Source organism: Ornithodoros turicata, unplaced genomic scaffold (assembly GCF_037126465.1).
Source record: "Ornithodoros turicata isolate Travis unplaced genomic scaffold, ASM3712646v1 ctg00000783.1, whole genome shotgun sequence".
In the NCBI taxonomy this organism is placed as follows: domain Eukaryota; kingdom Metazoa; phylum Arthropoda; class Arachnida; order Ixodida; family Argasidae; genus Ornithodoros; species Ornithodoros turicata.
Window position 1 is genome coordinate 803,770 of NW_026999401.1, and position 27,845 is coordinate 831,614.

Sequence of the window (27,845 nt, forward strand, 5' to 3'; positions counted from 1 at the left end):
TTTGTTTATTTTCAGTTTCCTTCTTTGTTATCCTTTCTTCCTTACCCTCTTCCTTCAGTTTATCTTTTTCTTTATTTCTCTTTTTCGGAATAGCAAGCAGGCAATAGCCTGGCTGACATTTCCTTCCTTCCTTTTTCTTTCACTCTATTAAACGTATCCCCCCACCAACCCCCGAAACCCGGCGAAAAAACTGAAAGAAACGCCGGCACGTTATGCGAACACGTTTTCCTCCTATTTATTCTGCTTTCTTACCGCTATGGGGTAGCGTTCCACTCCTAGACTGGAAAACCTCCCCACTTCATCATCAGAATATATATGTTGTTGTTGTTCACCGTTCATGCAGACATGCACGGCGATTGTTCTTTGACTTTCCCGCGGATTAGGAGCGGACGACCCTGCGAAAGCCAAAATTCGCGAATAGTACCTCAAAATTATACCGTTGGCTCGTTCATGTCAGCTGGCTTCTCTCTATACGTACGTAGCATTATGGCTCAGCAGCAGCATAATTTAACATTTTCAATATTGCTAGTTACTTTCTCAAGTAACTTCGCCAAAGTAACTTGCGCAAATTTTCAAGTTACGTTCTCTTTGGCTTCTCGTCCACGAAGAACGCGGGTCTGTTCTTTTTTTTTTTTTTTTTCATTAAAAAGGCGATGGCAGTTAGCCCGTCGCTTGCACGTGTGCGGCGCCTGCTCCTCTTTTGTCGTTGCTGCGCGGTGAGCGTGGTAAATGCCACCGAGCTGCCGAGTTTTCGACCTGCGTGGTGACACCCCCATATTTTTTTTTATCAATCAATCAATCGACCTGTGTTTGAGAGTCGCAGCAGGGCATTCATTCTTTCGGTGGTTTGGGCATTTTTAATGGGGGAGGGATCTGTGCAATTTGATAAAATGCTTCGGCCGCACTTGGCAAGGTTCTACGAAATGTGCGCGGGTGAACTTCAAATTCGGATGCTTGCTTTGTACTCCATTGACAGAGTATTTTCGGACCTCAAGGCCGTCCAACGCACAGGCGCTGAATGCGTGGGGACTCGGCGCCCTGATCCCCATCCCCAACTCACCCTCGGGAAACATTCCCATGGGGGGACCCTTCGAGAAGTCCACGCAGCTGGCACTCAACATGAATGTTTCGAGGGACATCCTAAAAAACGCACGTTTCCTGCACTCTTAAAAATGAACTTCACCACATAGCACGCTCCTAGCCAACCATCATCCCGAATGACAACGTTCTCGCCCCTGATTTGTTGAAAACGGGAGGAGGAGCCTATTTTGTGCCATTATGCACGGCACAAAATAGGCTCCTCCTCTCGTTTTCAACAAATCTAGGGCGAGAACGTTGTCATTCGGGATGATGGTTGGCTAGGAGCGTGCTGTGTGGTGAAGTTCATTTTTAAGAGTGTGCGAATGAGTAGGAAAATCTAGCAAAAATCTGCCTCACATCGTTACAACACGGAATCCGCGGCACCCTACTCGACCTCCGTGTATGAACTGGGGGGGGAGGCGTTCTTCCTCGGGCCCCCTCGGGCAGATTGAAAACTCTCCGCGTATGGCCCAACGCGATCAAGCATGTACATGAACCAGCGGCATGGGGGGGTGGGGGGGGATAACGTTGGGTAGACGAGGGGTCTGCCTGCCCAGAGCCGTTTATAGAGAGAGTTTGGCCATTAGGAGGAGCCTAACTTGAACCGCGTCATGCGACGTCACGGCTGAACGACCTCCCTCGCCGCGCTCAATTGTTGTCCAGTCGTCAACCGGTCGCCGACGCCATGTTGATGCAAAGCGTTGGTCAAGGGGAAGCGATGCAAGGGGGAAGACACGTGCGTACCGCGTCCTTCGAGACCCCTTCGTCCTTGAATCTTTTCAGTTTGGTAACAAAGCCCCCATTTCACAGGCGCCTGTGGGCCATAAGCCGGCGACTCTGGTAGATTACATTGAGCGCGACAAAAGTACATGCCGACCAGCCGGTGAACTGCATCAAGATGGCGCCTACCTGCTGGCTGATAAGCGGATTTCGCTTGGATTCAGGCTTTTTGGGGGTGCAACACCGACTCTGACGTCAAAACAGGCTCCGCCCGTGAAGCGGCAGAAGATCAAAAGATGGCCAAACTCTCTCTATATACGGCTCTGTGCCTGCCTAGCTGGCGGCATGTTGCTCGGGGGGTGGGGAGGGGAGAGGGAGGGAGAGAAGGGGAGATTATACCCCAGTCACACGGCAAATTGAGGGTCGATTCGTACGATGCAACTTTTTGCTGCAACTTAGTTCCCGCTACAGTTGCGCGCAACCGAAGTTGCACCAAAAATGTCCCTTACATACGGCGAGCAACTCGGAATGCCGTAGTTGTCACCGAGCTCGCCAGATGGCGCGAAGAAACATCATTTTCGTCCGATCGCACTGCGACTTCCGCTCGTTACGACTTAAATGCGTTGCGAGTTTGATAATTTTGCATAATTTCCACTGGTCAGTGATAATTTCATCGTCTCGCGTACTGCCGCTGCAATAACTGACACATGGAAGTCTTCCTGATTGGTCGCGCTTGCAAGGCGGAGCCGTGTGACTGACAGGTTGCAGCTAGAGTTGCAGGAGAAATCGCTCGTGAAGCGATCGGCTGTGCAACTCCTGCAACTCGAGTTTCGCAACTACACTCTTAAAAATGAACTTCACCACATAGCACGCTCCTAGCCAACCATCACCCCGAATGACAACGTTCTCGCCCTAGATTTGTTGAAAACGGGAGGAGGAGCCTATTTTGTGCTCATTATGCACGGCACAAAATAGGCTCCTTCTCCCGTTTTCAACAAATCAGGGGCGAGAACGTTGTCATTCGGGGTGATGGTTGGCTAGGAGCGTGCTATGCGGTGAAGTTCATTTTTAAGAGTGTAAAGCTTCGCGTTCACACGGTGCAACTTGGTGGCGTAACCTGGTTGCGCCCAATTAAAGTTGCGTCGTGTGAATCGACCCTGAATTTCATTCCCAGAGAATGATATTCGCACTGAATGGCATTCGTTTCGTGTCACATGGTGAAATCAAATGGCAATGCATGCGAATGATTTTCGCCCAGCGAATGAGTTCGGGGAGCTCATTCACTTTTCCCTTTCCCACCGACAGCGTACCCTCGCAGTAGAGAGGTATCAAAAACAACAACGACAAACCGTTCGAAGAAATGAAAGACGAGTGTGAAGTTGTGCTCCAATATTTTATCCCGAATGTGATAACTTTTGACGCGAAGGAAGGAAGGCCAAACACTGTTTTTCGGAGAACTACCCTATAGTTCCCAGTCGCCACGTTGCCAAGTGCGGTGCAGGTAGGCTTCTTAGTTGTCCTTGCTTGTGGTACTTAGCCATTTAAGGCTGTAAAGCACAGTCGCCCTCACCAACGCCGCGTGAACTGCGAGCAGGGAACGCTGATCACAGCCACATCCTGAGCCAGAAAGATGTTGAATTGCGGGGAGCCATCGCTGCACTTTAGTTTCAAAGTGTTTAATGTGGCAAGCCCTGCGCAAGTCCGAGTCGATTACCACGCCAAGGAAGCGGTGGAAGCGTACCGGCTCAAGCTTCTTGGCACCAACCCAAAGAGGAAAATTGGTCATAGCTTTGCACGTGCAAGGGAGCTCGACGCACTTTTCAGGTGAAAGGTCCATCACAAGGTGCGTGAGGTACGTATGTACATTATTTAAAGCGACCTGCAGGCGGCACTGTATGGCTGGGCGTGATTTTCCCACTGTCCCAAGGGCGACGTCATCTGCATGCACGGAAAACGACACTTTGCGAGGAATTACTGATTGCAGGCCTGCCATCACCACATTAAAGAATATCGGACTGAGAATACTTGCTTGGGGGACCCCTTGATGAACAGGATGCTGAGGGCTTTGGCCTTGGGGCATACGGACAGCGACAGTTCGGTTCGTCAGGAAGTCTTGGAGCCAGAGGAAGAGCCGACCGGATACCTCAGACGAGCCCAAGGCGTGCAGAACACAAATGTGCGAGACGGTATCATATGCGCGCTTGATGTCGAGGAAAACCGATAGGACGATTCGCCGATGGGCACGAGCATGTTGGACTGTAGAGACTAGGTCGAGAACTGGATCCATGTAGCTTCGGTGGCGGCGAAATCCAGCCATTTCATGAGGGAACGCACGTTGTTTTTCGAGCCACCAGTCGAGGCGATGTAAAACCATTCTCTCCATCTGTTTTCCCATACAGCTTGTCAGGCTCACAGGGAGAAAGGAGGATAGGGCATTTGGGTGCTTGCCTGGTTTCAAGATGGCTCCACTTGGTCCTGCACCTGGTCCTGCATTCTTCGTACTTTATCTACTTTATCACGGGGATTGCAGGATCAAAAGCTCGACTATCGCTCGAGGGTGCGTGACATTGACAGGCGAGACACAATGTAATCGGGGTCGATTACTTTGACGAGAATAGGGCCCGAGGAGTTGACTGTGGTACACTCTTAAAAATGAACTTCACCGCATAGCACGCTCCTAGCCAACCATAATCTCGAATGACATCGTTATCTGCCCTGATTTGTTGAAAACGGGAGGCGTACGCCTTTTTTGTGACAATTATGAACCGCATAAGTGTCACAAAACGGCGTACGCCCCCTGCTTTCAACAAATCAGGGCAGATAACGATGTCATTCGAAATTATGGTTGGCTAGGAGCGTGCTGTGTGGTGAAGTTCATTTTTAAGAATGTAGCAAGTAAAGGCACTGGTAAAAAAAGAGCTCGAAAAGGTAGGGGACACACTGTTAAAACAGAACTTCACATGGCACGCTCCTAGCCAACCAACCACCATTCCGAATGATAGCACTGTGTGTCGTTAAAAATGGAAGGCGGCGCCTATTTGGGACACATTTTGCGTATCCCAAATAGGCGCCTCCCACAACTTGGAACAAACCAGGACACAGAATGGTATCATTCGGAATGCTGGTTGGCTAGGAACGTGCTATGCGGTGACGTTCTGTTTTAACTGTGCAGAGGGGAATCACCTTGAATTAGGCAGCGCCCTATCCCAGAGTCGAAGCTCAGAAACTGCCATTGACGTACTAAGACTTTACTACCTTCAACTTTACGACTGCAGTCGTAAGACTTTATGAGTGCCACGCAGATGCTGCTGGGCCTCCGTGTCCGTCGCTAAAGTTAGCGGCGGTTCTGTACAATAACTGCGATACTATGCCTTTCCAGTATCAACCATAGTCCGTGTCTTGTTTAAACGCCCCTTAGTTCACATTGTCGCGTCTGTCACAGAGTTTGATGCCCCCGTGTTTCCGGGTTTCGTCACGTTCTGAGCATCGGGTTATTTCGGGAACTGTAACGTAGGGTAAGATCGGAAGATATTGGGTGGGAGGATCTATTTTTGAGTGGAGAACTTAAAAAAAGAAAAGAAAAGAAAGAAACTCGATTCTCACATTCACACAAAGTACGAGATGCCGAAAGCGTGCACTGAGCGTGCGGCGCCTAGCGTTCTACAGTGCTCGTATTGGCGCCTTGGCAATTTCATTTTCCTGTTGTTGTTTTTTTTTTGCTTTTTTTTAGGTTTTGCACTAAATGAGAGGATGATGCAAACGGCGGTAAAAACGAGCTTTGCGTGGTTTGAACCTACAGAACACAAGGATCTACGTACATCCAAAGCCTCAATTTGCCTAAGAAATTAACGACGAAAGATGAAATTCACTGAAAAGGTTAGCCAGCTGTAGGACTCGAACCCAAAGCTTCTGGATTGCCTGTCCAGGGCTCTACCAATTGAGGTAAGTTATTTTTTTTTGTAATTTTGTTTTATTTTCATAAAATTTATAAACCACGACCTGTGTGTATTTCTAGTAAAATGAACACATTGTGCTGTCGACTGTTGACGGTGGCTCTGCCGACCTGGTGCTTATTTTCTCTTTTTCCCCGGCATTACACTGTTCTTCATCCAACATCCGAATGTTTTTGGCTGGAGCTGCCTAATTATAGGCTGAAGTTCTTCCCATTTTCGTTCATCACGAAGCCTCTCCTTCCCAATTAGTGAGAGCGTCCAGCAAAGCTTCCCTTTCAGGTAGATAACCGGCGACTGCACCCCTGCATGACACTCTACCCGCGCCGTCCTCGACTTCCATAAAGCATGTAGCCCGGCCATTAGTATAACACATTGCACTTCGACGTGCTCTTTGTTCGAGCAGTTGAGGAACTTCAGCAATTCATATGTGATTTCCAATTGAGCTAAGTTAACACGCCTTCTGAGGGACTTCCAAGGGTGCGTCATCTGAAGGGACAAACCACCCACGCTCTCTCACTCGTGCTCCTTTCAGTGGGCTAAATTAAACTGATGGCGATAATAGCATCGAGAACTACACCAATCAGCAAGGCAGGCATAGAGCAAAATTGAACCTCTGTATGCAATAAGGGGATAAGTCGAAAAATACCAAACCGAGAAAAACGGCCTGATCTAATTGTGCGTTCCACTGACACACATTCATTTCCCGTTTTTTTTTTACGCTGATGTAGCCGACCAATAAACTGCAATACTGTCCTAACTTTTCTCTGGCAGATACATACTGGTACATAGATGTCATTGCAGCGAAAAAAAGTAAAAATGGGATAAATCGACTTACCCCTTAATGCATACTCAGTGCGCCGTGGTGGGGGGGGGGGGGGGGTACACCGGGTCTTTCAGTTAAATCCCCGGGCTACATAATTTGCGAACCGGTGCACCAATCTAATAACTTTCTTTTTCGCAAGTATCTGTCCAATACCGCCTACAAGATGCGCACCGCGTGAATGAGCGGGATGTGCTCATTATTTAAATAAAAATTCAAATGAGTTTCGCGAAAAAAGCTAACTTCTACAGCAGGGCGCCATCGGTATTAAATTGGGTACTACCCCTCGTGGGACCGTCAGTGGACACCTTTTAGAGAAAAATCTGCCACCATAGCGGGTCATTTGTTGCAGTAATTAATTGGTTTCGGTTTACGTATTTTTGTCGCGGTGAAGCGCAAAAGGACGTAATTCATTGGTGGACATGGGAGTGAAAGAGCGTCCTTTTGCACTTCACCGCGACCAGCCGCGACCAAAATATGTAAACCGAAACCAATTACAGTCGACCCCCGTTTATCCGGACGGTGCCGTTCCCGGCGAAATCGTCCGGATACCGGGGCATCCGGATAAATGAAACGACCGAATAGAGACGTCCTACAGAGCAAGGTTTAATTAAAACACAGAAATCTCGTCAATGACAGCTGTTACATAGTAGTGTAGGCACTCGATTCCTCCAAACTTTTGCTAATTGCATAGAGTTGAGCCCGCTGTTGCGCTGCTCGAAGAATGTCAGTGCGGTCGCAAAGTGTCAATGTCCAAGCCTTGTTTCTCACCGGCGTCATCGGCACCGTCTTGCTGCACATGATCGGAGGCAACAGCAGCAATCACACCGTCATCAGTCATAGCTGCACACGCGTCATCATCCTTATCAACGTCAACGTAGTCAGAAACCGCAGCATCATCTACGGCAGTCGCAGTGAGCCTCTGCATCAGGAATCGCAGCTCAACGGGCCGTAAGCAGCAGGCCCTCGGGTTGGAGTTTTCCCCTCTAGAACCGGACAGTTCCTCGAGATTATTTCCAAATGACTCGACTGGTCAACGTGCCCCAACGCACACAAATAGAAAAGGGGGTCATCGTGCACGGTTGTCTCCCCTACGGAGGAATGTAGGTCCCTGAAGTGTGACGGGAATAACCCCGAAACAGCGAAAGGGTGACGAAGTGGGGTCAGCGTCTCCTCTTACTCACGGTAGTCCGGATAACTGAAGCTGGATTACAAGAATTTTCGACTTTCGTTCCCTGGAATTCTTGTCCGAGTCCGGAAGCTGAAGTCCGGATAAACGAGAACAAAATACATGGAGGAAAATCCGTTCCCGTGCCTTTTGTCCGGATACCGCGGGATCCGGATAAATGAAGTCCGGATAAACGGGGGTCGACTGTAATTACTGCAACAAATGATCCGCTTCGGTTGCAGATTTTTCTCTAAGAGGTATCTACTGAAGGTCCCAGAAGGGGCAGTACCCATTTTAATGCCGACGGCGCCCGGCTTTAGAAGTTAGCTTTTTTCACGAAATCCATTTGAATTTTTATTTAAATAATGAGCACCTCCCGCTCATTCACGCGGTGCGCATCTTGTAGCCGGTATTGGACAGATACTTGTAAGAAAGAAAGTTATTCGATTGGTGCACTGGTTCGCGAATTATTTAGCCCGGGGATTTAACTGAAACACCCGGTATATAAGGTTAATGAACAGGAGGTGGCGTCCTCCACGTAGGGAGAGGTCAGCCGGACCTATGTCGGCTTGCTACGCCCTTGTGGAACCAAAAAAAACACATAGGTTCCACGCATACACAGGTTCAGTTCCAAATAGTTTTCTGAAGAAATACTCGCCATTGTTTATTGATGCGGAAACAGAAGACACGTTATTCAAATCTCAAATTGTCTTTGGGAAATATGAATATTTGAATAAAATAAATTCTCGCGTAAATTTCTTGTACTTTCAAAAAAAATTATCGCGGTAAGAAACATAGTCAGGTGGCAAAGGGTAACGATCTTTATCTGTACCAGTTCAGTTTATGTACGATATTATGGAGGAGTCTCAGATTTTTCCTGCGAGTTTCCAATGTGGCCCATTTGAGCATATACTTCAAACGCCGTTACACTTGACGGCCCTTACTATATTTCTACCGGAGATTGGCAGGTTACCCTGAGAGAACTGATGTTCTGAGGCTGGAACAACATAAAAGGGGCAATGACATACAAGGCCTATGTTGTTCCAGCCTCACAACATCAGTTCTCTCATGTTCAACATTTGCCGCTTCCGTCGATCCCGTGTATGAATGTGTGTATGAGTGTGCAAAAATGTAAGAGTGAAAGGAGGATGAGTGAGAGAGACTGACTGGTTTGTCCCTTCAGATGACGCACCCTGGAAGTCGCTGAGAAGGCGTGTTAGCTTAGCTCAATTGGTAGAGCCCTGGACCGGTCCTACAGCTGGCTAACCTTTTCAGTGACTTTCATCTTTCAAAGTTACCCCCCAAAAGGAACTATATAGTGACGAGTTCCGTTACTGAGCTATATACAGGATGTTTCACCTAAAGTGATAAAAAAATTCTAACTTGCGACGTACTCACGGGAAGATTGTGGGACTTTCGGCAATTACATTCTGTAAACTTTCGCCACCATTGTAGAAGGCTTTGGACAATTTTGAATTGCGAGAAATTTATTTTTGTCAATTGAACTTTGAAAATAGCAGGAGTTTTTTTTTTTTTCTAGTATACTTCACTGGCTTTGCACTGGGCTTTCAGTGGTGACTTAGCTCACCCTGACGGGAGGAATCACGTGTTACGTGACCTTCTGACGCCATCCAGTCAAACGTTGCCTGCCTGCGTACTGTTGATGAGGACCAAGAAGGCCGAAACAGCTGTCCAATAAACTTCTACTCGAGAAACGTCATCATGGACTTTGGTAGACACACCGAAACCAAAACAGATCGGAAGAGGAGAGCTGGGTTCCACGAATGGGCAATTGTTCGCTGCCTCCTATTTATAGAAAAGTAAGACCGAATGTCGCGTCCTTTTCAGAGACCATCGTCATCCCCTGAAGACCGTGGCTTTCGGGCGCGACCTTGTTCGCCACTAGCATTGAACGTAGTTCAAATCTACCAAACTCGTGGCGCTGTCGAACATTATGACGTCATTTGTTTACAAACAGGTAGAGGTCTATACCGGCATGGCGACGTTTGACTTACAAACATATGCTATACGTGCAGCCAAAGAGCTCCGCCTACTTCTTTCTTTTTTTTCATAAGCAATCTAGTGGAAGACAGGAAGTTCACTGAACAATTGAAGAATCCGACGACGGAGCACAGGCCCTTCATAGGGGCCAATGAGTGCAGCTAAATGGACCATTTCCGACAATACTATGCGCATGCCCAGCCCTTGAGTCCGCCATTTTTGAGCGGAAAACATCGCCATGAACCCACCTGCGGGCGACTGTCATGTTCATTGTGGGGAGATAATCCTTTTCAAGGTTACGCGGACGTTTGAGGTCTGGTAATGAGTACAATACGCTTTCACCTCTTTCCGCATTCTTCTTCCAATCTTCTCTTGCTACTTTCCCACGCAACGTACGTGCCAGTTCGTAAAGCGTCACCATTATTGGGGGGAAGGACACGATGTTCGACATTCCGCCGCCAGGGGCGACGCGAATATGGAAAAGGTCCATTGAGCAGCCTCTTGCTCATACGGACAAGCATTTGCGGGCAGTGGTGTGCACATTTCATAAGAATGTGCTGGGTGTTCGCCACGACACCGCAGGTGGAACAGAGGATTATGTCACAGCATCTGATCATGCCCTTGAATTTTTGGTGGAATCCACATTTAGGCCGAGTGTAGGCTGGAGGGAGGTAAAATGGCGTAATAAAGCGGCAGGGAAAGAAAACGACAAATTTGGGTTTACCGAATACATGAGAGATTGCGCCGTGATGTTCCGGCGCCATTGGTGCAGAGCCAAGAATTGCAGGAGCTGTCAGGCCTACGCCATGCAGGCATTCGTGCAATTTTACGCAGACACCAAATTGGTGGACACAGTGTGACAGGCTGTGTGTGGTGTGCGAAAGTGTGTGTGAGTGAGTGACTGGGTGTCATTGTCAGTCATTGTTCTTATTGTAGTTAGCCATTTTTTGTTTATTCTTAGTGATCTGGAGTAGCCGGCTCTCGTAATGTGTTCCTACTTTTCCTTTTTTTCCCTTATCAACTCAACCCACACTCTAAGAAAAAAAAGGAGTAAAACGGAGAGTAATTGCAGCTTCTACTCCCCTAGTCTGCAATTACTCCCCATTTTAGTCCCCTAACCCAACATTTATTCCCGACATTTACTCCCATCGACTGCAAATTGTCACTAAACTTCGCGAATGGTCTCCTCAATGCAACAGTCTACGTATGCAACAGCCCTTGGTCAGTTTGAACGACATAAGGCTGTATAACTCAGCCAGCGTAGGAACTTTCCAGCCACAGAGAGTAAGAAACAGTTAGCCCATCTTTCTTCGCAAATTGTGCCATATGTATGGCGCAAGATGTCATATCACTCGATATATCACGGTTGACGGTTTGCTTCAAAGTATTTTCATGCATGCGCACCAATTATGTACCTGGGACTCTTACAACAGCGCGTGAAATGCGGTCTTCACTCTGTGACATTCATTTACTCCCGTGCATTTACTCCCGAAAGGGACTATTTTTTGTGGCAATGCAATTACTCCCCAAAAGGAGTAACAGTACCCCTTTTTTTCTTAGAGTGCAGCTCACAAAAAAAAATTAAAAAATACTGCAAGTCCGTACAGCTAAGCATGGTAAGAGTACAGTCTTAGAAATTAACTTCACCGCATAGCACGCTCCTAGTCAACCGTCATCTCCACTGAGATCGTTATCTGTCCTGATTTGTTGAAAACAGGAGGCGTGCGCCTTTTTTTTTTTTGTGTGTGTGTGTGACAATTATGAACAACATAAGTGCCAGCAAAAAGGCATACGCAAATGAGCCGTGACCGGAACTATGCACTTTTCGAGCGCAGAAACGACGCGGCGTCTGCCTCATTTTGGTCGAATAGCGGCCTGTGACGTCAACAGATCGACGCCTATTGTCCAATCACATTGATAGCTCTAGAGCGCGTGACCCTCTCACGAGGGTTGCCCATGTCGCTCTTTCTGCGCTCGACTAACGAGTATACTGCGCGGTGAATTTCGCAAAGGTTGTACATTTTGATCACGTCGTTAAATAGAAAATGACGTTCCTGACGCTTCAAACTTTGCAGAGTGATAGCCACTCGCCTTAAGTTATATCTATATTTTTGTCAAATGCTACGACTTCGTAGAGAAAAACGTTATAAGCAAATCAAATTCTCACCGCATGCATTTCCAATGGCGTGCACATCCCGCAAACCGACATTTTTTCTTCTCATGTACACATCACCACGTATAGGTGGCGCTGAATGGAAACCCTGCATCTGGTCCATCTGGTTGTTTTTTTTTTTTTATAGGTTTAGCGGTTCGGTTTCGTCTCCAGGCAGCCCTACCAGGCAGCCCGTGGTGGTGTGACGCACTCTAAAAACAGAACCTCACGGCATAGCACCATTGCGAAGAATGATAGGTTTTGCGCTATGATTCGAAGAGAGAGGGGTGCATACGCCATTTTGTGGCAATTTTCATATATCCAAATGACCACAAAAAGGCGTACGCCCCCTCTCTCTTCGAATCAGAACCGATAACCATATCACTCGAGGCAATGGTTAGCGCACAGCGTGCTATGCGGTGAAGTTTTGTTGTTAGAGTGCAGGCAGAGGAAAAATGGCGATTCGCGGGCGGTATATAAGCTATAGGAAATGCATGGGGTGAGAAGTTGCTTTGCTTCTAACTCTTTTCTTCACAATGATAGCATTTGAAAAATATATGGTTGAAACTTGAGGCGCATGACTACCTGTCTTCGAAGTTTGAAGCGCCAGAGACGTTACGCTGTATTTTTACGGCTGGATTGAAATGTGTAACCTTTACTAAATTCACCCTGTAACAGGCTCACTTGCGTAGAGAAATTTTGCAATTTATATCCCAACGTATTATTCGTTCTCATCACGTTTAATATGAAAGATATGTTTGAATAATGGCTGGCTCCGATTCTGCTAGATCACGTTTCCCAGAAAACATGTAGTTTACAAGTTAATTAATGAACGTTCTGCAATTAGCCGTCCAGACGCTGCATACACTGTCTTACGGGACACCAAAGTAAAAGAACGGGCATGTTGGAAGTTGATCTGGCATGATGAACTAACACTGGGAACGGGACAGAGAAATGCGACGGCAGGACAGGTGCTAGACTTGCAACAAAAGAATTTATTGGCAACATAGTATCGTCTTTAAATATCACACTCGGATGGTTAACAAGTCATTCACACACTCGTCATCCTTTTCCTTGCCTCACATTTTTAGGAATTTTACTTCGTTATCAAAGAAAGTGTCTAGGAAATGGATCTTACACACCGTTGCTCGCTTTTTCTTATTTCGAATGTGTCTATCCTATGTCCTACAGGATGTCCACCTGTTCGCATATCTCGTCTGCAAAAATGACGTCAGCACTACTCTCGCAGCTTTTTTGAAGAAAAAAATATGCGTCGAATAAAAAAAAAACACCCTATATAGAGCATTGCTACGTGTTGAAAGGTATTCTACCCTTTCGCACAGAGCCCTCCCCCATACAAGATGCACAGACCTGTCAGTCGCAAACTGGGTAGCATTTATAACGCAAAAACGAGGAAGAGTAGAAGTAATCATGTGCCGCGCCCGTGTATGCGGCCGGGCTCCCTGCCCTCGCCTTTTTCGGGAGAGAGAGAAACGGAAACCAGCCCGCGGTCATCTGGACTAGAAGCGACAAAGAAGGCAATATGAACAGACAGGTCCCACCGAGAGTCGAACTCGGATTGCTGGATTCAGAGTCCAGAGTGCTGACCATTACACCATGGGACCTCATATTCCGATGCGGGGAATCGAATCCGGGCCTCCTGGGTGAAAGCCAGGTATCTTAGCGACTAGACCACACCGGAGATGTTTTGAAACGAATGATCGATAGACAAAAGCGATTGTGACGAACACAAGCAGTCGCATTTAAAAAAGCAATATGGACAGACAGGTCCCACCTAGAGTCGAACTCGGATTGCTGGATTCAGAGTCCAGAGTGCTGATCATTACACCATGGGACCTCATATTCCGATGCGGGAACCGAATCCGGGCCTCCTGGGTGAAAGCCAGGTATCTTAGCGACTGGACCACACCGGAGATGTTTTGAAACGAATGATCGATAGACAAAAGCGATTGTGACGAACACAAGCAGTCGCATTTAAAAAAGCAATATGGACAGACAGGTCCCACCTAGAGTCGAACTCGGATTGCTGGATTCAGAGTCCAGAGTGCTGATCATTACACCATGGGACCTCATATTCCGATGCGGGAACCGAATCCGGGCCTCCTGGGTGAAAGCCAGGTATCTTAGCGACTAGACCACACCGGAGATGTTTTGAAACGAATGATCGATAGACAAAAGCGATTGTGACGAACACAAGCAGTCGCATTTAAAAAAGCAATATGGACAGACAGGTCCCACATAGAGTCGAACTCGGATTGCTGGATTCAGAGTCCAGAGTGCTGATCATTACACCATGGGACCTCATATTCCGATGCGGGAACCGAATCCGGGCCTCCTGGGTGAAAGCCAGGTATCTTAGCGACTAGACCACACCGGAGATGTTTTGAAACGAATGATCGATAGACAAAAGCGATTGTGACGAACACAAGCAGTCGCATTTAAAAAAGCAATATGGACAGACAGGTCCCACCTAGAGTCGAACTCGGATTGCTGGATTCAGAGTCCAGAGTGCTGATCATTACACCATGGGACCTCATATTCCGATGCGGGAACCGAATCCGGGCCTCCTGGGTGAAAGCCAGGTATCTTAGCGACTAGACCACACCGGAGATGTTTTGAAACGAATGATCGATAGACAAAAGCGATTGTGACGAACACAAGCAGTCGCATTTAAAGAAGCAATATGGACAGACAGGTCCCACCTAGAGTCGAACTCGGATTGCTGGATTCAGAGTCCAGAGTGCTGATCATTACACCATGGGACCTCATATTCCGATGCGGGAACCGAATCCGGGCCTCCTGGGTGAAAGCCAGGTATCTTAGCGACTAGACCACACCGGAGATGTTTTGAAACGAATGATCGATAGACAAAAGCGATTGTGACGAACACAAGCAGTCGCATTTAAAAAAGCAATATGGACAGACAGGTCCCACCGAGAGTCGAACTCGGATTGCTGGATTCAGAGTCCAGAGTGCTGATCATTACACCATGGGACCTCATATTCCGATGCGGGAACCGAATCCGGGCCTCCTGGGTGAAAGCCAGGTATCTTAGCGACTAGACCACACCGGAGATGTTTTGAAACGAATGATCGATAGACAAAAGCGATTGTGACGAACACAAGCAGTCGCATTTAAAAAAGCAATATGGACAGACAGGTCCCACCTAGAGTCGAACTCGGATTGCTGGATTCAGAGTCCAGAGTGCTGATCATTACACCATGGGACCTCATATTCCGATGCGGGAACCGAATCCGGGCCTCCTGGGTGAAAGCCAGGTATCTTAGCGACTAGACCACACCGGAGATGTTTTGAAACGAATGATCGATAGACAAAAGCGATTGTGACGAACACAAGCAGTCGCATTTAAAAAAGCAATATGGACAGACAGGTCCCACCTAGAGTCGAACTCGGATTGCTGGATTCAGAGTCCAGAGTGCTGATCATTACACCATGGGACCTCATATTCCGATGCGGGAACCGAATCCGGGCCTCCTGGGTGAAAGCCAGGTATCTTAGCGACTAGACCACACCGGAGATGTTTTGAAACGAATGATCGATAGACAAAAGCGATTGTGACGAACACAAGCAGTCGCATTTAAAAAAGCAATATGGACAGACAGGTCCCACCTAGAGTCGAACTCGGATTGCTGGATTCAGAGTCCAGAGTGCTGATCATTACACCATGGGACCTCATATTCCGATGCGGGAACCGAATCCGGGCCTCCTGGGTGAAAGCCAGGTATCTTAGCGACTAGACCACACCGGAGATGTTTTGAAACGAATGATCGATAGACAAAAGCGATTGTGACGAACACAAGCAGTCGCATTTAAAAAAGCAACATGGACAGACAGGTCCCACCTAGAGTCGAACTCGGATTGCTGGATTCAGAGTCCAGAGTGCTGATCATTACACCATGGGACCTCATATTCCGATGCGGGAACCGAATCCGGGCCTCCTGGGTGAAAGCCAGGTATCTTAGCGACTAGACCACACCGGAGATGTTTTGAAACGAATGATCGATAGACAAAAGCGATTGTGACGAACACAAGCAGTCGCATTTAAAAAAGCAATATGGACAGACAGGTCCCACCTAGAGTCGAACTCGGATTGCTGGATTCAGAGTCCAGAGTGCTGATCATTACACCATGGGACCTCATATTCCGATGCGGGAACCGAATCCGGGCCTCCTGGGTGAAAGCCAGGTATCTTAGCGACTGGACCACACCGGAGATGTTTTGAAACGAATGATCGATAGACAAAAGCGATTGTGACGAACACAAGCAGTCGCATTTAAAAAAGCAATATGGACAGACAGGTCCCACCTAGAGTCGAACTCGGATTGCTGGATTCAGAGTCCAGAGTGCTGATCATTACACCATGGGACCTCATATTCCGATGCGGGAACCGAATCCGGGCCTCCTGGGTGAAAGCCAGGTATCTTAGCGACTGGACCACACCGGAGATGTTTTGAAACGAATGATCGATAGACAAAAGCGATTGTGACGAACACAAGCAGTCCCATTTAAAAAAGCAATATGGACAGACAGGTCCCACCTAGAGTCGAACTCGGATTGCTGGATTCAGAGTCCAGAGTGCTGATCATTACACCATGGGACCTCATATTCCGATGCGGGAACCGAATCCGGGCCTCCTGGGTGAAAGCCAGGTATCTTAGCGACTAGACCACACCGGAGATGTTTTGAAACGAATGATCGATAGACAAAAGCGATTGTGACGAACACAAGCAGTCCCATTTAAAAAAGCAATATGGACAGACAGGTCCCACCTAGAGTCGAACTCGGATTGCTGGATTCAGAGTCCAGAGTGCTGATCATTACACCATGGGACCTCATATTCCGATGCGGGAACCGAATCCGGGCCTCCTGGGTGAAAGCCAGGTATCTTAGCGACTAGACCACACCGGAGATGTTTTGAAACGAATGATCGATAGACAAAAGCGATTGTGACGAACACAAGCAGTCGCATTTAAAAAAGCAATATGGACAGACAGGTCCCACCTAGAGTCGAACTCGGATTGCTGGATTCAGAGTCCAGAGTGCTGATCATTACACCATGGGACCTCATATTCCGATGCGGGAACCGAATCCGGGCCTCCTGGGTGAAAGCCAGGTATCTTAGCGACTAGACCACACCGGAGATGTTTTGAAACGAATGATCGATAGACAAAAGCGATTGTGACGAACACAAGCAGTCGCATTTAAAAAAGCAATATGGACAGACAGGTCCCACCTAGAGTCGAACTCGGATTGCTGGATTCAGAGTCCAGAGTGCTGATCATTACACCATGGGACCTCATATTCCGATGCGGGAACCGAATCCGGGCCTCCTGGGTGAAAGCCAGGTATCTTAGCGACTAGACCACACCGGAGATGTTTTGAAACGAATGATCGATAGACAAAAGCGATTGTGACGAACACAAGCAGTCCCATTTAAAAAAGCAATATGGACAGACAGGTCCCACCTAGAGTCGAACTCGGATTGCTGGATTCAGAGTCCAGAGTGCTGATCATTACACCATGGGACCTCATATTCCGATGCGGGAACCGAATCCGGGCCTCCTGGGTGAAAGCCAGGTATCTTAGCGACTAGACCACACCGGAGATGTTTTGAAACGAATGATCGATAGACAAAAGCGATTGTGACGAACACAAGCAGTCCCATTTAAAAAAGCAATATGGACAGACAGGTCCCACCTAGAGTCGAACTCGGATTGCTGGATTCAGAGTCCAGAGTGCTGATCATTACACCATGGGACCTCATATTCCGATGCGGGAACCGAATCCGGGCCTCCTGGGTGAAAGCCAGGTATCTTAGCGACTAGACCACACCGGAGATGTTTTGAAACGAATGATCGATAGACAAAAGCGATTGTGACGAACACAAGCAGTCGCATTTAAAAAAGCAATATGGACAGACAGGTCCCACCTAGAGTCGAACTCGGATTGCTGGATTCAGAGTCCAGAGTGCTGATCATTACACCATGGGACCTCATATTCCGATGCGGGAACCGAATCCGGGCCTCCTGGGTGAAAGCCAGGTATCTTAGCGACTAGACCACACCGGAGATGTTTTGAAACGAATGATCGATAGACAAAAGCGATTGTGACGAACACAAGCAGTCGCATTTAAAAAAGCAATATGGACAGACAGGTCCCACCTAGAGTCGAACTCGGATTGCTGGATTCAGAGTCCAGAGTGCTGATCATTACACCATGGGACCTCATATTCCGATGCGGGAACCGAATCCGGGCCTCCTGGGTGAAAGCCAGGTATCTTAGCGACTGGACCACACCGGAGATGTTTTGAAACGAATGATCGATAGACAAAAGCGATTGTGACGAACACAAGCAGTCGCATTTAAAAAAGCAATATGGACAGACAGGTCCCACCTAGAGTCGAACTCGGATTGCTGGATTCAGAGTCCAGAGTGCTGATCATTACACCATGGGACCTCATATTCCGATGCGGGAACCGAATCCGGGCCTCCTGGGTGAAAGCCAGGTATCTTAGCGACTGGACCACACCGGAGATGTTTTGAAACGAATGATCGATAGACAAAAGCGATTGTGACGAACACAAGCAGTCGCATTTAAAAAAGCAATATGGACAGACAGGTCCCACCTAGAGTCGAACTCGGATTGCTGGATTCAGAGTCCAGAGTGCTGATCATTACACCATGGGACCTCATATTCCGATGCGGGAACCGAATCCGGGCCTCCTGGGTGAAAGCCAGGTATCTTAGCGACTAGACCACACCGGAGATGTTTTGAAACGAATGATCGATAGACAAAAGCGATTGTGACGAACACAAGCAGTCCCATTTAAAAAAAGCAATATGGACAGACAGGTCCCACCTAGAGTCGAACTCGGATTGCTGGATTCAGAGTCCAGAGTGCTGATCATTACACCATGGGACCTCATATTCCGATGCGGGAACCGAATCCGGGCCTCCTGGGTGAAAGCCAGGTATCTTAGCGACTAGACCACACCGGAGATGTTTTGAAACGAATGATCGATAGACAAAAGCGATTGTGACGAACACAAGCAGTCGCATTTAAAAAAGCAATATGGACAGACAGGTCCCACCTAGAGTCGAACTCGGATTGCTGGATTCAGAGTCCAGAGTGCTGATCATTACACCATGGGACCTCATATTCCGATGCGGGAACCGAATCCGGGCCTCCTGGGTGAAAGCCAGGTATCTTAGCGACTAGACCACACCGGAGATGTTTTGAAACGAATGATCGATAGACAAAAGCGATTGTGACGAACACAAGCAGTCGCATTTAAAAAAGCAATATGGACAGACAGGTCCCACCTAGAGTCGAACTCGGATTGCTGGATTCAGAGTCCAGAGTGCTGATCATTACACCATGGGACCTCATATTCCGATGCGGGAACCGAATCCGGGCCTCCTGGGTGAAAGCCAGGTATCTTAGCGACTGGACCACACCGGAGATGTTTTGAAACGAATGATCGATAGACAAAAGCGATTGTGACGAACACAAGCAGTCGCATTTAAAAAAGCAATATGGACAGACAGGTCCCACCTAGAGTCGAACTCGGATTGCTGGATTCAGAGTCCAGAGTGCTGATCATTACACCATGGGACCTCATATTCCGATGCGGGAACCGAATCCGGGCCTCCTGGGTGAAAGCCAGGTATCTTAGCGACTAGACCACACCGGAGATGTTTTGAAACGAATGATCGATAGACAAAAGCGATTGTGACGAACACAAGCAGTCCCATTTAAAAAAGCAATTTGAACAGACAGGTCCCACCGAGAGTCGAACTCGGATTGCTGGATTCAGAGTCCAGAGTGCTGATCATTACACCATGGGACCTCATATTCCGATGCGGGAACCGAATCCGGGCCTCCTGGGTGAAAGCCAGGTATCCTAGCCACAAGACCACACCGGAGATGTTTTGAAACGAATGATCGATAGACAAAAGCGATTGTGACGAACACAAGCAGTCCCATTTAAAAAAGCAATTTGAACAGACAGGTCCCACCGAGAGTCGAACTCGGATTGCTGGATTCAGAGTCCAGAGTGCTGATCATTACACCATGGGACCTCATATTCCGATGCGGGAACCGAATCCGGGCCTCCTGGGTGAAAGCCAGGTATCCTAGCCACAAGACCACACCGGAGATGTTTTGAAACGAATGATCGATAGACAAAAGCGATTGTGACGAACACAAGCAGTCCCATTTAAAAAAGCAATTTGAACAGACAGGTCCCACCTAGAGTCGAACTCGGATTGCTGGATTCAGAGTCCAGAGTGCTGATCATTACACCATGGGACCTCATATTCCGATGCGGGAACCGAATCCGGGCCTCCTGGGTGAAAGCCAGGTATCTTAGCGACTAGACCACACCGGAGATGTTTTGAAACGAATGATCGATAGACAAAAGCGATTGTGACGAACACAAGCAGTCGCATTTAAAAAAGCAATATGGACAGACAGGTCCCACCTAGAGTCGAACTCGGATTGCTGGATTCAGAGTCCAGAGTGCTGATCATTACACCATGGGACCTCATATTCCGATGCGGGAACCGAATCCGGGCCTCCTGGGTGAAAGCCAGGTATCCTAGCCACAAGACCACACCGGAGATGTTTTGAAACGAATGATCGATAGACAAAAGCGATTGTGACGAACACAAGCAGTCCCATTTAAAAAAGCAATTTGAACAGACAGGTCCCACCGAGAGTCGAACTCGGATTGCTGGATTCAGAGTCCAGAGTGCTGACCATTACACCATGGGACCTCATATTCCGATGCCGGGAATCGAACCCGGGCCTCCTGGGTGAAAGCCAGGTATCCTAGCCACTAGACCAAACCGGAGATGTTTTGAAACGAATGATCGATAGACAAAAGCGATTGTGACGAACACAAGCAGTCGCATTAGAAAAAGCAATTTGAACAGACAGGTCCCACCGAGAGTCGAACTCGGATTGCTGGATTCAGAGTCCAGAGTGCTGACCATTACACCATGGGACCTCATATTCCGATGCCGGGAATCGAACCCGGGCCTCCTGGGTGAAAGCCAGGTATCCTAGCCACTAGACCACACCGGAGATGTTTTGAAACGAATGATCGATAGACAAAAGCGATTGTGACGAACACAAGCAGTCGCATTAGAAAAAGCAATTTGAACAGACAGGTCCCACCGAGAGTCGAACTCGGATTGCTGGATTCAGAGTCCAGAGTGCTGACCATTACACCATGGGACCTCATATTCCGATGCCGGGAATCGAACCCGGGCCTCCTGGGTGAAAGCCAGGTATCCTAGCCACTAGACCACACCGGAGATGTTTTGAAACGAATGATCGATAGACAAAAGCGATTGTGACGAACACAAGCAGTCGCATTTAAAAAAGCAATATGGACAGACAGGTCCCACAGAGAGTCGAACTCGGATTGCTGGATTCAGAGTCCAGAGTGCTGACCATTACACCATGGGACCTCATATTCCGATGCCGGGAATCGAACCCGGGCCTCCTGGGTGAAAGCCAGGTATCCTAGCCACTAGACCACACCGGAGATGTTTTGAAACGAATGATCGATAGACAAAAGCGATTGTGACGAACACAAGCAGTCGCATTAGAAAAAGCAATTTGAACAGACAGGTCCCACCGAGAGTCGAACTCGGATTGCTGGATTCAGAGTCCAGAGTGCTGACCATTACACCATGTGACCTCATATTCCGATGCCGGGAATCGAACCCGGGCCTCCTGGGTGAAAGCAAGGTATCCTAGCCACTAGACCACACCGGAGATGTTTTGAAACGAATGATCGATAGACAAAAGCGATTGTGACGAACACAAGCAGTCGCATTTAAAAAAGCAATATGGACAGACAGGTCCCACCTAGAGTCGAACTCGGATTGCTGGATTCAGAGTCCAGAGTGCTGATCATTACACCATGGGATCTCATATTCCGATGCGGGAACCGAATCCGGGCCTCCTGGGTGAAAGCCAGGTATCCTAGCCACAAGACCACACCGGAGATGTTTTGAAACGAATGATCGATAGACAAAAGCGATTGTGACGAACACAAGCAGTCCCATTTAAAAAAGCAATTTGAACAGACAGGTCCCACCTAGAGTCGAACTCGGACTGCTGGATTCAGAGTCCAGAGTGCTGATCATTACACCATGGGACCTCATATTCCGATGCGGGAACCGAATCCGGGCCTCCTGGGTGAAAGCCAGGTATCTTAGCGACTAGACCACACCGGAGATGTTTTGAAACGAATGATCGATAGACAAAAGCGATTGTGACGAACACAAGCAGTCGCATTTAAAAAAGCAATATGGACAGACAGGTCCCACCTAGAGTCGAACTCGGATTGCTGGATTCAGAGTCCAGAGTGCTGATCATTACACCATGGGACCTCATATTCCGATGCGGGAACCGAATCCGGGCCTCCTGGGTGAAAGCCAGGTATCCTAGCCACAAGACCACACCGGAGATGTTTCGAAACGAATGATCGATAGACAAAAGCGATTGTGACGAACACAAGCAGTCCCATTTAAAAAAGCAATTTGAACAGACAGGTCCCACCGAGAGTCGAACTCGGATTGCTGGATTCAGAGTCCAGAGTGCTGACCATTACACCATGGGACCTCATATTCCGATGCCGGGAATCGAACCCGGGCCTCCTGGGTGAAAGCCAGGTATCCTAGCCACTAGACCAAACCGGAGATGTTTTGAAACGAATGATCGATAGACAAAAGCGATTGTGACGAACACAAGCAGTCGCATTAGAAAAAGCAATTTGAACAGACAGGTCCCACCGAGAGTCGAACTCGGATTGCTGGATTCAGAGTCCAGAGTGCTGACCATTACACCATGGGACCTCATATTCCGATGCCGGGAATCGAACCCGGGCCTCCTGGGTGAAAGCCAGGTATCCTAGCCACTAGACCACACCGGAGATGTTTTGAAACGAATGATCGATAGACAAAAGCGATTGTGACGAACACAAGCAGTCGCATTTAAAAAAGCAATATGGACAGACAGGTCCCACCGAGAGTCGAACTCGGATTGCTGGATTCAGAGTGCTGACCATTACACCATGGGACCTCATATTCCGATGCCGGGAATCGAACCCGGGCCTCCTGGGTGAAAGCCAGGTATCCTAGCCACTAGACCACACCGGAGATGTTTTGAAACGAATGATCGATAGACAAAAGCGATTGTGACGAACACAAGCAGTCGCATTTAAAAAAGCAATATGGACAGACAGGTCCCACCGAGAGTCGAACTCGGATTGCTGGATTCAGAGTCCAGAGTGCTGACCATTACACCATGGGACCTCATATTCCGATGCCGGGAATCGAACCCGGGCCTCCTGGGTGAAAGCCAGGTATCCTAGCCACTAGACCACACCGGAGATGTTTTGAAACGAATGATCGATAGACAAAAGCGATTGTGACGAACACAAGCAGTCGCATTAGAAAAAGCAATTTGAACAGACAGGTCCCACCGAGAGTCGAACTCGGATTGCTGGATTCAGAGTCCAGAGTGCTGACCATTACACCATGTGACCTCATATTCCGATGCCGGGAATCGAACCCGGGCCTCCTGGGTGAAAGCAAGGTATCCTAGCCACTAGACCACACCGGAGATGTTTTGAAACGAATGATCGATAGACAAAAGCGATTGTGACGAACACAAGCAGTCGCATTTAAAAAAGCAATATGGACAGACAGGTCCCACCGAGAGTCGAACTCGGATTGCTGGATTCAGAGTCCAGAGTGCTGACCATTACACCATGGGACCTCATATTCCGATGCCGGGAATCGAACCCGGGCCTCCTGGGTGAAAGCCAGGTATCCTAGCCACTAGACCACACCGGAGATGTTTTGAAACGAATGATCGATAGACAAAAGCGATTGTGACGAACACAAGCAGTCGCATTTAAAAAAGCAATATGGACAGACAGGTCCCACCGAGAGTCGAACTCGGATTGCTGGATTCAGAGTGCTGACCATTACACCATGGGACCTCATATTCCGATGCCGGGAATCGTACCCGGGCCTCCTGGGTGAAAGCCAGGTATCCTAGCCACTAGATCACACCGGAGATGTTTTGAAACGAATGATCGATAGACAAAAGCGATTGTGACGAACACAAGCAGTCGCATTTAAAAAAGCAACATGGACAGACAGGTCCCACCGAGAGTCGAACTCGGATTGCTGGATTCAGAGTGCTGACCATTACACCATGGGACCTCATATTCCGATGCAGGGAATCGAACCCGGGCCTCCTGGGTGAAAGCCAGGTATCCTAGCCACTAGACCACACCGGAGATGTTTTGAAACGAATGATCGATAGACAAAAGCGATTGTGACGAACACAAGCAGTCGCATTTAAAAAAGCAATATGGACAGACAGGTCCCACCGAGAGTAGAACTCAGATTGCTGGATTCAGAGTCCAGAGTGCTGACCATTACACCATGGGACCTCATATTCCGATGCCGGGAATCGAACCCGGGCCTCCTGGGTGAAAGCCAGGTATCCTAGCCACTAGACCACACCGGAGATGTTTTGAAACGAATGATCGATAGACAAAAGCGATTGTGACGAACACAAGCAGTCGCATTTAAAAAAGCAATATGTACAGACAGGTCCCACCGAGAGTCGAACTCGGATTGCTGGATTCAGAGTCCAGAGTGCTGACCATTACACCATGGGACCTCATATTCCGATGCCGGGAATCGAACCCGGGCCTCCTGGGTGAAAGCCAGGTATCCTAGCCACTAGACCACACCGGAGATGTTTTGAAACGAATGATCGATAGACAAAAGCGATTGTGACGAACACAAGCAGTCGCATTTAAAAAAGCAATATGTACAGACAGGTCCCACCGAGAGTCGAACTCGGATTGCTGGATTCAGAGTCCAGAGTGCTGACCATTACACCATGGGACCTCATATTCCGATGCCGGGAATCGAACCCGGGCCTCCTGGGTGAAAGCCAGGTATCCTAGCCACTAGACCACACCGGAGATGTTTTGAAACGAATGATCGATAGACAAAAGCGATTGTGACGAACACAAGCAGTCGCATTTAAAAAAGCAACATGGACAGACAGGTCCCACCGAGAGTCGAACTCGGATTGCTGGATTCAGAGTGCTGACCATTACACCATGGGACCTCATATTCCGATGCAGGGAATCGAACCCGGGCCTCCTGGGTGAAAGCCAGGTATCCTAGCCACTAGACCACACCGGAGATGTTTTGAAACGAATGATCGATAGACAAAAGCGATTGTGACGAACACAAGCAGTCGCATTTAAAAAAGCAATATGGACAGACAGGTCCCACCGAGAGTAGAACTCAGATTGCTGGATTCAGAGTCCAGAGTGCTCACCATTACACCTCATATTCCGATGCCGGGAATCGAACCCGGGCCTCCTGGGTGAAAGCCAGGTTTCCTAGCCACTAGACCACACCGGAGATGTTTTGAAACGAATGATCGATAGACAAAAGCGATTGTGACGAACACAAGCAGTCGCATTTAAAAAAGCAATATGTACAGACAGGTCCCACCGAGAGTCGAACTCGGATTGCTGGATTCAGAGTCCAGAGTGCTGACCATTACACCATGGGACCTCATATTCCGATGCCGGGAATCGAACCCGGGGCTCCTGGGTGAAAGCCAGGTATCCTAGCCACTAGACCACACCGGAGATGTTTTGAAGCGAATGATCGATAGACAAAAGCGATTGTGACGAACACAAGCAGTCACATTTAAAAAAGCAATATGGACAGACAGGTCCCACCGAGAGTCGAACTCGGATTGCTGGATTCAGAGTCCAGAGTGCTGACCATTACACCATGGGACCTCATATTCCGATGCCGGGAATCGAACCCGGGCCTCCTGGGTGAAAGCCAGGTTTCCTAGCCACTAGACCACACCGGAGATGTTTTGAAACGAATGATCGATAGACAAAAGCGATTGTGACGAACACAAGCAGTCGCATTTAAAAAAGCAATATGTACAGACAGGTCCCACCGAGAGTCGAACTCGGATTGCTGGATTCAGAGTCCAGAGTGCTGACCATTACACCATGGGACCTCATATTCCGATGCCGGGAATCGAACCCGGGCCTCCTGGGTGAAAGCCAGGTATCCTAGCCACTAGACCACACCGGAGATGTTTTGAAACGAATGATCGATAGACAAAAGCGATTGTGACGAACACAAGCAGTCGCATTTAGAAAAGCAATATGTACAGACAGGTCCCACCGAGAGTCGAACTCGGATTGCTGGATTCAGAGTCCAGAGTGCTGACCATTACACCTCATATTCCGCTGCCGGGAATCGAACCCGGGCCTCCTGGGTGAAAGCCAGGTATCCTAGCCACTAGACCACACCGGAGATGTTTTGAAACGAATGATCGATAGACAAAAGCGATTGTGACGAACACAAGCAGTCGCATTTAAAAAAGCAATATGGACAGACAGGTCCCACCGAGAGTCGAACTCGGATTGCTGGATTCAGAGTCCAGAGTGCTGACCATTACACCATGGGACCTCATATTCCGATGCCGGGAATCGAACCCGGGCCTCCTGGGTGAAAGCCAGGTATCCTAGCCACTAGACCACACCGGAGATGTTTTGAAACGAATGATCGATAGACAAAAGCGATTGTGACGAACACAAGCAGTCGCATTTAAAAAAGCAATATGTACAGACAGGTCCCACCGAGAGTCGAACTCGGATTGCTGGATTCAGAGTCCAGAGTGCTGACCATTACACCATGGGACCTCATATTCCGATGCCGGGAATCGAACCCGGGCCTCCTGGGTGAAAGCCAGGTATCCTAGCCACTAGACCACACCGGAGATGTTTTGAAACGAATGATCGATAGACAAAAGCGATTGTGACGAACACAAGCAGTCGCATTTAAAAAAGCAATATGTACAGACAGGTCCCACCGAGAGTCGAACTCGGATTGCTGGATTCAGAGTCCAGAGTGCTGACCATTACACCATGGGACCTCATATTCCGAGGCCGGGAATCGAACCCGGGCCTCCTGGGTGAAAGCCAGGTATCCTAGCCACTAGACCACACCGGAGATGTTTTGAAACGAATGATCGATAGACAAAAGCGATTGTGACGAACACAAGCAGTCGCATTTAAAAAAGCAATATGGACAGACAGGTCCCACCGAGAGTCGAACTCGGATTGCTGGATTCAGAGTCCAGAGTGCTGACCATTACACCATGGGACCTCATATTCCGATGCCGGGAATCGAACCCGGGCCTCCTGGGTGAAAGCCAGGTATCCTAGCCACTAGACCACACCGGAGATGTTTTGAAACGAATGATCGATAGACAAAAGCGATTGTGACGAACACAAGCAGTCGCATTTAAAAAAGCAATATGGACAGACAGGTCCCACCGAGAGTCGAACTCGGATTGATGGATTCAGAGTCCAGAGTGCTGACCATTACACCATGGGACCTCATATTCCGATGCCGGGAATCGAAACCGGGCCTCCTGGGTGAAAGCCAGGTATCCTAGCCACTAGACCACACCGGAGATGTTTTGAAACGAATGATCGATAGTCAACGGGAAACCAGACTCGCTGTTTTTTAATGAACATGAACTTCGGTGCGCCTACATTTGTGCTCTCTAATCATCGGTCGAAACCAGTCATCCAGTACAGAAGCACGCGCTGGCCGAACGCGGTGTTAGAGTTCGGTTTCAAGTCCACAAACAAGAACGATTCCAGCATTCAGTACTACAGGTATGTATTCTGATTCGTTGTTCGCAGTAAACCTGTACCCGAGAAACGTCATTATGACGTTGGTAGACAGACTGAACCCGAAACTAATCGGAAAGGGGACGGCTGCATGGTTCCACGAATGGTCACTTGTTCGCTGC

General features: G+C 48.3%; 52 non-coding genes across 52 annotated transcripts; all 52 read right to left on the reverse strand.

The window, feature by feature from the left end:
• Positions 1 to 13,447: 13,447 nt before the first annotated feature.
• On the reverse strand, positions 13,448 to 13,519 carry Trnaq-cug (transfer RNA glutamine (anticodon CUG)). The gene has a single exon. It is a non-coding gene; the product is annotated as a tRNA-Gln (tRNA).
• A 1,321-nt stretch (positions 13,520 to 14,840) lies between these two features.
• Trnaq-cug (transfer RNA glutamine (anticodon CUG)) lies at positions 14,841 to 14,912 on the reverse strand. Its single transcript has one exon. It is a non-coding gene; the product is annotated as a tRNA-Gln (tRNA).
• A 4,801-nt stretch (positions 14,913 to 19,713) lies between these two features.
• On the reverse strand, positions 19,714 to 19,785 carry Trnaq-cug (transfer RNA glutamine (anticodon CUG)). The gene has a single exon. It is a non-coding gene; the product is annotated as a tRNA-Gln (tRNA).
• Positions 19,786 to 19,945: 160 nt separating this feature from the next.
• Positions 19,946 to 20,017, reverse strand: Trnaq-cug (transfer RNA glutamine (anticodon CUG)). The gene has a single exon. It is a non-coding gene; the product is annotated as a tRNA-Gln (tRNA).
• A 624-nt stretch (positions 20,018 to 20,641) lies between these two features.
• Positions 20,642 to 20,713, reverse strand: Trnaq-cug (transfer RNA glutamine (anticodon CUG)). The gene has a single exon. It is a non-coding gene; the product is annotated as a tRNA-Gln (tRNA).
• Positions 20,714 to 20,718: 5 nt separating this feature from the next.
• Positions 20,719 to 20,790, reverse strand: Trnae-uuc (transfer RNA glutamic acid (anticodon UUC)). Its single transcript has one exon. It is a non-coding gene; the product is annotated as a tRNA-Glu (tRNA).
• An 84-nt stretch (positions 20,791 to 20,874) lies between these two features.
• Positions 20,875 to 20,946, reverse strand: Trnaq-cug (transfer RNA glutamine (anticodon CUG)). Its single transcript has one exon. It is a non-coding gene; the product is annotated as a tRNA-Gln (tRNA).
• A 5-nt stretch (positions 20,947 to 20,951) lies between these two features.
• On the reverse strand, positions 20,952 to 21,023 carry Trnae-uuc (transfer RNA glutamic acid (anticodon UUC)). The gene has a single exon. It is a non-coding gene; the product is annotated as a tRNA-Glu (tRNA).
• An 84-nt stretch (positions 21,024 to 21,107) lies between these two features.
• Positions 21,108 to 21,179, reverse strand: Trnaq-cug (transfer RNA glutamine (anticodon CUG)). The gene has a single exon. It is a non-coding gene; the product is annotated as a tRNA-Gln (tRNA).
• A 5-nt stretch (positions 21,180 to 21,184) lies between these two features.
• Trnae-uuc (transfer RNA glutamic acid (anticodon UUC)) lies at positions 21,185 to 21,256 on the reverse strand. The gene has a single exon. It is a non-coding gene; the product is annotated as a tRNA-Glu (tRNA).
• An 84-nt stretch (positions 21,257 to 21,340) lies between these two features.
• Trnaq-cug (transfer RNA glutamine (anticodon CUG)) lies at positions 21,341 to 21,412 on the reverse strand. Its single transcript has one exon. It is a non-coding gene; the product is annotated as a tRNA-Gln (tRNA).
• A 5-nt stretch (positions 21,413 to 21,417) lies between these two features.
• Trnae-uuc (transfer RNA glutamic acid (anticodon UUC)) lies at positions 21,418 to 21,489 on the reverse strand. The gene has a single exon. It is a non-coding gene; the product is annotated as a tRNA-Glu (tRNA).
• Positions 21,490 to 21,573: 84 nt separating this feature from the next.
• Positions 21,574 to 21,645, reverse strand: Trnaq-cug (transfer RNA glutamine (anticodon CUG)). Its single transcript has one exon. It is a non-coding gene; the product is annotated as a tRNA-Gln (tRNA).
• A 5-nt stretch (positions 21,646 to 21,650) lies between these two features.
• Positions 21,651 to 21,722, reverse strand: Trnae-uuc (transfer RNA glutamic acid (anticodon UUC)). The gene has a single exon. It is a non-coding gene; the product is annotated as a tRNA-Glu (tRNA).
• A 780-nt stretch (positions 21,723 to 22,502) lies between these two features.
• Positions 22,503 to 22,574, reverse strand: Trnaq-cug (transfer RNA glutamine (anticodon CUG)). The gene has a single exon. It is a non-coding gene; the product is annotated as a tRNA-Gln (tRNA).
• A 5-nt stretch (positions 22,575 to 22,579) lies between these two features.
• On the reverse strand, positions 22,580 to 22,651 carry Trnae-uuc (transfer RNA glutamic acid (anticodon UUC)). Its single transcript has one exon. It is a non-coding gene; the product is annotated as a tRNA-Glu (tRNA).
• Positions 22,652 to 22,735: 84 nt separating this feature from the next.
• Positions 22,736 to 22,807, reverse strand: Trnaq-cug (transfer RNA glutamine (anticodon CUG)). Its single transcript has one exon. It is a non-coding gene; the product is annotated as a tRNA-Gln (tRNA).
• Positions 22,808 to 22,812: 5 nt separating this feature from the next.
• Trnae-uuc (transfer RNA glutamic acid (anticodon UUC)) lies at positions 22,813 to 22,884 on the reverse strand. Its single transcript has one exon. It is a non-coding gene; the product is annotated as a tRNA-Glu (tRNA).
• A 154-nt stretch (positions 22,885 to 23,038) lies between these two features.
• Trnae-uuc (transfer RNA glutamic acid (anticodon UUC)) lies at positions 23,039 to 23,110 on the reverse strand. Its single transcript has one exon. It is a non-coding gene; the product is annotated as a tRNA-Glu (tRNA).
• An 84-nt stretch (positions 23,111 to 23,194) lies between these two features.
• Positions 23,195 to 23,266, reverse strand: Trnaq-cug (transfer RNA glutamine (anticodon CUG)). Its single transcript has one exon. It is a non-coding gene; the product is annotated as a tRNA-Gln (tRNA).
• Positions 23,267 to 23,271: 5 nt separating this feature from the next.
• On the reverse strand, positions 23,272 to 23,343 carry Trnae-uuc (transfer RNA glutamic acid (anticodon UUC)). Its single transcript has one exon. It is a non-coding gene; the product is annotated as a tRNA-Glu (tRNA).
• An 84-nt stretch (positions 23,344 to 23,427) lies between these two features.
• Positions 23,428 to 23,499, reverse strand: Trnaq-cug (transfer RNA glutamine (anticodon CUG)). The gene has a single exon. It is a non-coding gene; the product is annotated as a tRNA-Gln (tRNA).
• Positions 23,500 to 23,504: 5 nt separating this feature from the next.
• Positions 23,505 to 23,576, reverse strand: Trnae-uuc (transfer RNA glutamic acid (anticodon UUC)). Its single transcript has one exon. It is a non-coding gene; the product is annotated as a tRNA-Glu (tRNA).
• An 84-nt stretch (positions 23,577 to 23,660) lies between these two features.
• Trnaq-cug (transfer RNA glutamine (anticodon CUG)) lies at positions 23,661 to 23,732 on the reverse strand. The gene has a single exon. It is a non-coding gene; the product is annotated as a tRNA-Gln (tRNA).
• A 5-nt stretch (positions 23,733 to 23,737) lies between these two features.
• Positions 23,738 to 23,809, reverse strand: Trnae-uuc (transfer RNA glutamic acid (anticodon UUC)). The gene has a single exon. It is a non-coding gene; the product is annotated as a tRNA-Glu (tRNA).
• Positions 23,810 to 23,963: 154 nt separating this feature from the next.
• Trnae-uuc (transfer RNA glutamic acid (anticodon UUC)) lies at positions 23,964 to 24,035 on the reverse strand. Its single transcript has one exon. It is a non-coding gene; the product is annotated as a tRNA-Glu (tRNA).
• Positions 24,036 to 24,189: 154 nt separating this feature from the next.
• On the reverse strand, positions 24,190 to 24,261 carry Trnae-uuc (transfer RNA glutamic acid (anticodon UUC)). The gene has a single exon. It is a non-coding gene; the product is annotated as a tRNA-Glu (tRNA).
• Positions 24,262 to 24,345: 84 nt separating this feature from the next.
• Trnaq-cug (transfer RNA glutamine (anticodon CUG)) lies at positions 24,346 to 24,417 on the reverse strand. The gene has a single exon. It is a non-coding gene; the product is annotated as a tRNA-Gln (tRNA).
• A 5-nt stretch (positions 24,418 to 24,422) lies between these two features.
• Positions 24,423 to 24,494, reverse strand: Trnae-uuc (transfer RNA glutamic acid (anticodon UUC)). The gene has a single exon. It is a non-coding gene; the product is annotated as a tRNA-Glu (tRNA).
• Positions 24,495 to 24,578: 84 nt separating this feature from the next.
• Positions 24,579 to 24,650, reverse strand: Trnaq-cug (transfer RNA glutamine (anticodon CUG)). The gene has a single exon. It is a non-coding gene; the product is annotated as a tRNA-Gln (tRNA).
• A 5-nt stretch (positions 24,651 to 24,655) lies between these two features.
• On the reverse strand, positions 24,656 to 24,727 carry Trnae-uuc (transfer RNA glutamic acid (anticodon UUC)). The gene has a single exon. It is a non-coding gene; the product is annotated as a tRNA-Glu (tRNA).
• An 84-nt stretch (positions 24,728 to 24,811) lies between these two features.
• Trnaq-cug (transfer RNA glutamine (anticodon CUG)) lies at positions 24,812 to 24,883 on the reverse strand. The gene has a single exon. It is a non-coding gene; the product is annotated as a tRNA-Gln (tRNA).
• A 5-nt stretch (positions 24,884 to 24,888) lies between these two features.
• Positions 24,889 to 24,960, reverse strand: Trnae-uuc (transfer RNA glutamic acid (anticodon UUC)). Its single transcript has one exon. It is a non-coding gene; the product is annotated as a tRNA-Glu (tRNA).
• A 154-nt stretch (positions 24,961 to 25,114) lies between these two features.
• Trnae-uuc (transfer RNA glutamic acid (anticodon UUC)) lies at positions 25,115 to 25,186 on the reverse strand. Its single transcript has one exon. It is a non-coding gene; the product is annotated as a tRNA-Glu (tRNA).
• A 153-nt stretch (positions 25,187 to 25,339) lies between these two features.
• Positions 25,340 to 25,411, reverse strand: Trnae-uuc (transfer RNA glutamic acid (anticodon UUC)). The gene has a single exon. It is a non-coding gene; the product is annotated as a tRNA-Glu (tRNA).
• Positions 25,412 to 25,495: 84 nt separating this feature from the next.
• On the reverse strand, positions 25,496 to 25,567 carry Trnaq-cug (transfer RNA glutamine (anticodon CUG)). The gene has a single exon. It is a non-coding gene; the product is annotated as a tRNA-Gln (tRNA).
• Positions 25,568 to 25,572: 5 nt separating this feature from the next.
• On the reverse strand, positions 25,573 to 25,644 carry Trnae-uuc (transfer RNA glutamic acid (anticodon UUC)). The gene has a single exon. It is a non-coding gene; the product is annotated as a tRNA-Glu (tRNA).
• Positions 25,645 to 25,728: 84 nt separating this feature from the next.
• Positions 25,729 to 25,800, reverse strand: Trnaq-cug (transfer RNA glutamine (anticodon CUG)). Its single transcript has one exon. It is a non-coding gene; the product is annotated as a tRNA-Gln (tRNA).
• A 5-nt stretch (positions 25,801 to 25,805) lies between these two features.
• Positions 25,806 to 25,877, reverse strand: Trnae-uuc (transfer RNA glutamic acid (anticodon UUC)). Its single transcript has one exon. It is a non-coding gene; the product is annotated as a tRNA-Glu (tRNA).
• An 84-nt stretch (positions 25,878 to 25,961) lies between these two features.
• Trnaq-cug (transfer RNA glutamine (anticodon CUG)) lies at positions 25,962 to 26,033 on the reverse strand. Its single transcript has one exon. It is a non-coding gene; the product is annotated as a tRNA-Gln (tRNA).
• A 5-nt stretch (positions 26,034 to 26,038) lies between these two features.
• Positions 26,039 to 26,110, reverse strand: Trnae-uuc (transfer RNA glutamic acid (anticodon UUC)). The gene has a single exon. It is a non-coding gene; the product is annotated as a tRNA-Glu (tRNA).
• A 153-nt stretch (positions 26,111 to 26,263) lies between these two features.
• Trnae-uuc (transfer RNA glutamic acid (anticodon UUC)) lies at positions 26,264 to 26,335 on the reverse strand. Its single transcript has one exon. It is a non-coding gene; the product is annotated as a tRNA-Glu (tRNA).
• Positions 26,336 to 26,419: 84 nt separating this feature from the next.
• Trnaq-cug (transfer RNA glutamine (anticodon CUG)) lies at positions 26,420 to 26,491 on the reverse strand. Its single transcript has one exon. It is a non-coding gene; the product is annotated as a tRNA-Gln (tRNA).
• Positions 26,492 to 26,496: 5 nt separating this feature from the next.
• Trnae-uuc (transfer RNA glutamic acid (anticodon UUC)) lies at positions 26,497 to 26,568 on the reverse strand. The gene has a single exon. It is a non-coding gene; the product is annotated as a tRNA-Glu (tRNA).
• Positions 26,569 to 26,652: 84 nt separating this feature from the next.
• Positions 26,653 to 26,724, reverse strand: Trnaq-cug (transfer RNA glutamine (anticodon CUG)). Its single transcript has one exon. It is a non-coding gene; the product is annotated as a tRNA-Gln (tRNA).
• A 5-nt stretch (positions 26,725 to 26,729) lies between these two features.
• Trnae-uuc (transfer RNA glutamic acid (anticodon UUC)) lies at positions 26,730 to 26,801 on the reverse strand. The gene has a single exon. It is a non-coding gene; the product is annotated as a tRNA-Glu (tRNA).
• Positions 26,802 to 26,885: 84 nt separating this feature from the next.
• On the reverse strand, positions 26,886 to 26,957 carry Trnaq-cug (transfer RNA glutamine (anticodon CUG)). Its single transcript has one exon. It is a non-coding gene; the product is annotated as a tRNA-Gln (tRNA).
• Positions 26,958 to 26,962: 5 nt separating this feature from the next.
• Positions 26,963 to 27,034, reverse strand: Trnae-uuc (transfer RNA glutamic acid (anticodon UUC)). The gene has a single exon. It is a non-coding gene; the product is annotated as a tRNA-Glu (tRNA).
• Positions 27,035 to 27,118: 84 nt separating this feature from the next.
• Trnaq-cug (transfer RNA glutamine (anticodon CUG)) lies at positions 27,119 to 27,190 on the reverse strand. Its single transcript has one exon. It is a non-coding gene; the product is annotated as a tRNA-Gln (tRNA).
• Positions 27,191 to 27,195: 5 nt separating this feature from the next.
• On the reverse strand, positions 27,196 to 27,267 carry Trnae-uuc (transfer RNA glutamic acid (anticodon UUC)). The gene has a single exon. It is a non-coding gene; the product is annotated as a tRNA-Glu (tRNA).
• An 84-nt stretch (positions 27,268 to 27,351) lies between these two features.
• Trnaq-cug (transfer RNA glutamine (anticodon CUG)) lies at positions 27,352 to 27,423 on the reverse strand. The gene has a single exon. It is a non-coding gene; the product is annotated as a tRNA-Gln (tRNA).
• A 5-nt stretch (positions 27,424 to 27,428) lies between these two features.
• Positions 27,429 to 27,500, reverse strand: Trnae-uuc (transfer RNA glutamic acid (anticodon UUC)). Its single transcript has one exon. It is a non-coding gene; the product is annotated as a tRNA-Glu (tRNA).
• Between the last annotated feature and the right edge of the window lie 345 nt (positions 27,501 to 27,845).